Below are 7,164 nucleotides of genomic sequence, written 5' to 3'. Positions count from 1 at the left end.
CAAACTCTCCGAAGCGGTTAACAGAGAGTGGCGCCGTCCACCCACGAGAGCGAAATAGCGAAATTGCTATGCCGAGAACGTGCGATTTCAGAATACTGCATTTCCTGAAAACAGGGGTTTTTTTCTCCGCAGGAAAGAATCCACATCTCTCGACTTTCTGTAACGACCTCTCTGAAAGCACAACGTGTGTCGCTCCTGGAACTTCTAGCTGCCTTATTAGAGGGGCTTTTCCCTTCCACTCTGTTCGTCACAGAATGCTGAAGTGTAGCATCGGAAAAACAGAGAAAAACGAAATGTCCCTAGGAATCAACGGTTAAGAATGAGAGAGAAGCGTAGTGCAGAAAGCATGGACACAAGGAGAAGACAAGAACCGCTCCTTTGCGATGTGCGCAGAAGAAGCCGCTCGTCCGAAAAAAGCATCCGGCTGAAGTCGCTCTTTCTCGGCATGCGAGAAAGACGAGACCGCTGCTGAAGGCACACAGCGGCATTCGGGGAGAACCGCGATTTAACGGCCAGCAACTGCAAACTCTCCGAAGCGGTTAACAGAGAGTGGCGCTGTCCACCCACGAGAGCGAAATAGCGAAATTGCTATGCCGAGAACGTGCGATTTCAGAATACTGCATTTCCTGAAAACAGGGGGTTTTTTCTCCGCAGGAAAGAATCCACATCTCTCGACTTTCTGTAACGTCCTCTCTGAAAGCACAACGTGTGTCGCTCCTGGAACTTCTAGCTGCCTTATTAGAGGGGCTTTTCCCTTCCACTCTGTTCGTCACAGAATGCTGAAGTGTAGCATCGGAAAAACAGAGAAAAACGAAATGTCCCTAGGAATCAACGGTTAAGAATGAGAGAGAAGCGTAGTGCAGAATGCATGGACACAAGGAGAAGACAAGAACCGCTCCTTTGCGATGTGCGCAGAAGAAGCCGCTCGTCCGAGAAAAGCATCCGGCTGAAGTCGCTCTTTCTCGGCATGCGAGAGAGACGAGCCGCTGCTGAAGGCACACAGCGGCATTCGGGGAGAACCGCGATTTCTCGGCCAGCAACTGCAAACTCTCCGAAGCGGTTAACAGAGAGTGGCGCCGTCCACCCACGAGAGCGAAATAGCGAAATTGCTATGCCGAGAACGTGCGATTTCAGAATACTGCATTTCCTGAAAACAGGGGGTTTTTTCTCCGCAGGAAAGAATCCACATCTCTCGACTTTCTGTAACGACCTCTCTGAAAGCACAACGTGTGTCGCTCCTGAAACTTCTAGCTGCCTTATTAGAGGGGCTTTTCCCTTCCACTCTGTTCGTCACAGAATGCTGAAGTGTAGCATCGGAAAAACAGAGAAAAACGAAATGTCCCTAGGAATCAACGGTTAAGAATGAGAGAGAAGCGTAGTGCAGAATGCATGGACACAAGGAGAAGACAAGAACCGCTCCTTTGCGATGTGCGCAGAAGAAGCCGCTCGTCCGAAAAAAGCATCCGGCTGAAGTCGCTCTTTCTCGGCATGCGAGAAAGACGAGACCGCTGCTGAAGGCACACAGCGGCATTCGGGGAGAACCGCGATTTCTCGGCCAGCAACTGCAAACTCTCCGAAGCGGTTAACAGAGAGTGGCGCCGTCCACCCACGAGAGCGAAATAGCGAAATTGCTATGCCGAGAACGTGCGATTTCAGAATACTGCATTTCCTGAAAACAGGGGGTTTTTTCTCCGCAGGAAAGAATCCACATCTCTCGACTTTCTGTAACGACCTCTCTGAAAGCACAACGTGTGTCGCTCCTGAAACTTCTAGCTGCCTTATTAGAGGGGCTTTTCCCTTCCACTCTGTTCGTCACAGAATGCTGAAGTGTAGCATCGGAAAAACAGAGAAAAACGAAATGTCCCTAGGAATCAACGGTTAAGAATGAGAGAGAAGCGTAGTGCAGAATGCATGGACACAAGGAGAAGACAAGAACCGCTCCTTTGCGATGTGCGCAGAAGAAGCCGCTCGTCCGAAAAAAGCATCCGGCTGAAGTCGCTCTTTCTCGGCATGCGAGAAAGACGAGACCGCTGCTGAAGGCACACAGCGGCATTCGGGGAGAACCGCGATTTCTCGGCCAGCAACTGCAAACTCTCCGAAGCGGTTAACAGAGAGTGGCGCCGTCCACCCACGAGAGCGAAATAGCGAAATTGCTATGCCGAGAACGTGCGATTTCAGAATACTGCATTTCCTGAAAACAGGGGGTTTTTTCTCCGCAGGAAAGAATCCACATCTCTCGACTTTCTGTAACGTCCTCTCTGAAAGCACAACGTGTGTCGCTCCTGGAACTTCTAGCTGCCTTATTAGAGGGGCTTTTCCCTTCCACTCTGTTCGTCACAGAATGCTGAAGTGTAGCATCGGAAAAACAGAGAAAAACGAAATGTCCCTAGGAATCAACGGAAAGGCATAAGAATGAGAGAGAAGCGTAGTGCAGAATGCATGGACACAAGGAGAAGACAAGAACCGCTCCTTTGCGATGTGCGCAGAAGCCGCTCGTCCGAGAAAAGCATCCGGCTGAAGTCGCTCTTTCTCGGCATGCGAGAGAGACGAGCCGCTGCTGAAGGCACACAGCGGCATTCGGGGAGAACCGCGATTTCTCGGCCAGCAACTGCAAACTCTCCGAAGCGGTTAACAGAGAGTGGCGCCGTCCACCCACGAGAGCGAAATAGCGAAATTGCTATGCCGAGAACGTGCGATTTCAGAATACTGCATTTCCTGAAAACAGGGGTTTTTTTCTCCGCAGGAAAGAATCCACATCTCTCGACTTTCTGTAACGTCCTCTCTGAAAGCACAACGTGTGTCGCTCCTGGAACTTCTAGCTGCCTTATTAGAGGGGCTTTTCCCTTCCACTCTGTTCGTCACAGAATGCTGAAGTGTAGCATCGGAAAAACAGAGAAAAACGAAATGTCCCTAGGAATCAACGGAAAGGCATAAGAATGAGAGAGAAGCGTAGTGCAGAATGCATGGACACAAGGAGAAGACAAGAACCGCTCCTTTGCGATGTGCGCAGAAGAAGCCGCTCGTCCGAGAAAAGCATCCGGCTGAAGTCGCTCTTTCTCGGCATGCGAGAGAGACGAGCCGCTGCTGAAGGCACACAGCGGCATTCGGGGAGAACCGCGATTTCTCGGCCAGCAACTGCAAACTCTCCGAAGCGGTTAACAGAGAGTGGCGCCGTCCACCCACGAGAGCGAAATAGCGAAATTGCTATGCCGAGAACGTGCGATTTCAGAATACTGCATTTCCTGAAAACAGGGGGTTTTTTCTCCGCAGGAAAGAATCCACATCTCTCCACTTTCTGTAACGACCTCTCTGAAAGCACAACGTGTGTCGCTCCTGGAACTTCTAGCTGCCTTATTAGAGGGGCTTTTCCCTTCCACTCTGTTCGTCACAGAATGCTGAAGTGTAGCATCGGAAAAACAGAGAAAAACGAAATGTCCCTAGGAATCAACGGAAAGGCATACGAATGAGAGAGAAGCGTAGTGCAGAATGCATGGACACAAGGAGAAGACAAGAACCGCTCCTTTGCGATGTGCGCAGAAGAAGCCGCTCGTCCGAAAAAAGCATCCGGCTGAAGTCGCTCTTTCTCGGCATGCGAGAAAGACGAGACCGCTGCTGAAGGCACACAGCGGCATTCGGGGAGAACCGCGATTTCTCGGCCAGCAACTGCAAACTCTCCGAAGCGGTTAACAGAGAGTGGCGCTGTCCACCCACGAGAGCGAAATAGCGAAATTGCTATGCCGAGAACGTGCGATTTCAGAATACTGCATTTCCTGAAAACAGGGGGTTTTTTCTCCGCAGGAAAGAATCCACATCTCTCCACTTTCTGTAACGACCTCTCTGAAAGCACAACGTGTGTCGCTCCTGGAACTTCTAGCTGCCTTATTAGAGGGGCTTTTCCCTTCCACTCTGTTCGTCACAGAATGCTGAAGTGTAGTATCGGAAAAACAGAGAAAAACGAAATGTCCCTAGGAATCAACGGTTAAGAATGAGAGAGAAGCGTAGTGCAGAATGCATGGACACAAGGAGAAGACAAGAACCGCTCCTTTGCGATGTGCGCAGAAGAAGCCGCTCGTCCGAAAAAAGCATCCGGCTGAAGTCGCTCTTTCTCGGCATGCGAGAAAGACGAGACCGCTGCTGAAGGCACACAGCGGCATTCGGGGAGAACCGCGATTTAACGGACAGCAACTGCAAACTCTCCGAAGCGGTTAACAGAGAGTGGCGCTGTCCACCCACGAGAGCGAAATAGCGAAATTGCTATGCCGAGAACGTGCGATTTCAGAATACTGCATTTCCTGAAAACAGGGGGTTTTTTCTCCGCAGGAAAGAATCCACATCTCTCGACTTTCTGTAACGTCCTCTCTGAAAGCACAACGTGTGTCGCTCCTGGAACTTCTAGCTGCCTTATTAGAGGGGCTTTTCCCTTCCACTCTGTTCGTCACAGAATGCTGAAGTGTAGCATCGGAAAAACAGAGAAAAACGAAATGTCCCTAGGAATCAACGGAAAGGCATAAGAATGAGAGAGAAGCGTAGTGCAGAATGCATGGACACAAGGAGAAGACAAGAACCGCTCCTTTGCGATGTGCGCAGAAGAAGCCGCTCGTCCGAGAAAAGCATCCGGCTGAAGTCGCTCTTTCTCGGCATGCGAGAGAGACGAGCCGCTGCTGAAGGCACACAGCGGCATTCGGGGAGAACCGCGATTTCTCGGCCAGCAACTGCAAACTCTCCGAAGCGGTTAACAGAGAGTGGCGCCGTCCACCCACGAGAGCGAAATAGCGAAATTGCTATGCCGAGAACGTGCGATTTCAGAATACTGCATTTCCTGAAAACAGGGGTTTTTTTCTCCGCAGGAAAGAATCCACATCTCTCGACTTTCTGTAACGTCCTCTCTGAAAGCACAACGTGTGTCGCTCCTGGAACTTCTAGCTGCCTTATTAGAGGGGCTTTTCCCTTCCACTCTGTTCGTCACAGAATGCTGAAGTGTAGCATCGGAAAAACAGAGAAAAACGAAATGTCCCTAGGAATCAACGGAAAGGCATAAGAATGAGAGAGAAGCGTAGTGCAGAATGCATGGACACAAGGAGAAGACAAGAACCGCTCCTTTGCGATGTGCGCAGAAGAAGCCGCTCGTCCGAGAAAAGCATCCGGCTGAAGTCGCTCTTTCTCGGCATGCGAGAGAGACGAGCCGCTGCTGAAGGCACACAGCGGCATTCGGGGAGAACCACGATTTCTCGGCCAGCAACTGCAAACTCTCCGAAGCGGTTAACAGAGAGTGGCGCCGTCCACCCACGAGAGCGAAATAGCGAAATTGCTATGCCGAGAACGTGCGATTTCAGAATACTGCATTTCCTGAAAACAGGGGGTTTTTTCTCCGCAGGAAAGAATCCACATCTCTCGACTTTCTGTAACGTCCTCTCTGAAAGCACAACGTGTGTCGCTCCTGGAACTTCTAGCTGCCTTATTAGAGGGGCTTTTCCCTTCCACTCTGTTCGTCACAGAATGCTGAAGTGTAGCATCGGAAAAACAGAGAAAAACGAAATGTCCCTAGGAATCAACGGTTAAGAATGAGAGAGAAGCGTAGTGCAGAATGCATGGACACAAGGAGAAGACAAGAACCGCTCCTTTGCGATGTGCGCAGAAGAAGCCGCTCGTCCGAAAAAAGCATCCGGCTGAAGTCGCTCTTTCTCGGCATGCGAGAAAGACGAGACCGCTGCTGAAGGCACACAGCGGCATTCGGGGAGAACCGCGATTTAACGGCCAGCAACTGCAAACTCTCCGAAGCGGTTAACAGAGAGTGGCGCTGTCCACCCACGAGAGCGAAATAGCGAAATTGCTATGCCGAGAACGTGCGATTTCAGAATACTGCATTTCCTGAAAACAGGGGGTTTTTTCTCCGCAGGAAAGAATCCACATCTCTCGACTTTCTGTAACGTCCTCTCTGAAAGCACAACGTGTGTAGCTCCTGGAACTACTAGCTGCCTTATTAGAGGGGCTTTTCCCTTCCACTCTGTTCGTCACAGAATGCTGAAGTGTAGCATCGGAAAAACAGAGAAGAACGAAATGTCCCTAGGAATCAACGGAAAGGCATAAGAATGAGAGAGAAGCGTAGTGCAGAATGCATGGACACAAGGAGAAGACAAGAACCGCTCCTTTGCGATGTGCGCAGAAGAAGCCGCTCGTCCGAGAAAAGCATCCGGCTGAAGTCGCTCTTTCTCGGCATGCGAGAGAGACGAGCCGCTGCTGAAGGCACACAGCGGCATTCGGGGAGAACCGCGATTTCTCGGCCAGCAACTGCAAACTCTCCGAAGCGGTTAACAGAGAGTGGCGCCGTCCACCCACGAGAGCGAAATAGCGAAATTGCTATGCCGAGAACGTGCGATTTCAGAATACTGCATTTCCTGAAAACAGGGGGTTTTTTCTCCGCAGGAAAGAATCCACATCTCTCCACTTTCTGTAACGACCTCTCTGAAAGCACAACGTGTGTCGCTCCTGGAACTTCTAGCTGCCTTATTAGAGGGGCTTTTCCCTTCCACTCTGTTCGTCACAGAATGCTGAAGTGTAGCATCGGAAAAACAGAGAAAAACGAAATGTCCCTAGGAATCAACGGTTAAGAATGAGAGAGAAGCGTAGTGCAGAATGCATGGACACAAGGAGAAGACAAGAACCGCTCCTTTGCGATGTGCGCAGAAGAAGCCGCTCGTCCGAAAAAAGCATCCGGCTGAAGTCGCTCTTTCTCGGCATGCGAGAAAGACGAGACCGCTGCTGAAGGCACACAGCGGCATTCGGGGAGAACCGCGATTTAACGGCCAGCAACTGCAAACTCTCCGAAGCGGTTAACAGAGAGTGGCGCTGTCCACCCACGAGAGCGAAATAGCGAAATTGCTATGCCGAGAACGTGCGATTTCAGAATACTGCATTTCCTGAAAACAGGGGGTTTTTTCTCCGCAGGAAAGAATCCACATCTCTCGACTTTCTGTAACGTCCTCTCTGAAAGCACAACGTGTGTCGCTCCTGGAACTTCTAGCTGCCTTATTAGAGGGGCTTTTCCCTTCCACTCTGTTCGTCACAGAATGCTGAAGTGTAGCATCGGAAAAACAGAGAAAAACGAAATGTCCCTAGGAATCAACGGAAAGGCATAAGAATGAGAGAGAAGCGTAGTGCAGAATG

Source organism: Phasianus colchicus, unplaced genomic scaffold (genome assembly GCF_987193195.1).
Source record: "Phasianus colchicus unplaced genomic scaffold, bPhaCol1.hap1.1 HAP1_SCAFFOLD_42, whole genome shotgun sequence".
NCBI classification, from domain to species: Eukaryota; Metazoa; Chordata; class Aves; order Galliformes; family Phasianidae; genus Phasianus; species Phasianus colchicus.
The sequence above is the reverse complement of the archived record's forward strand: the minus strand, read 5'-3'. Positions refer to the sequence as shown.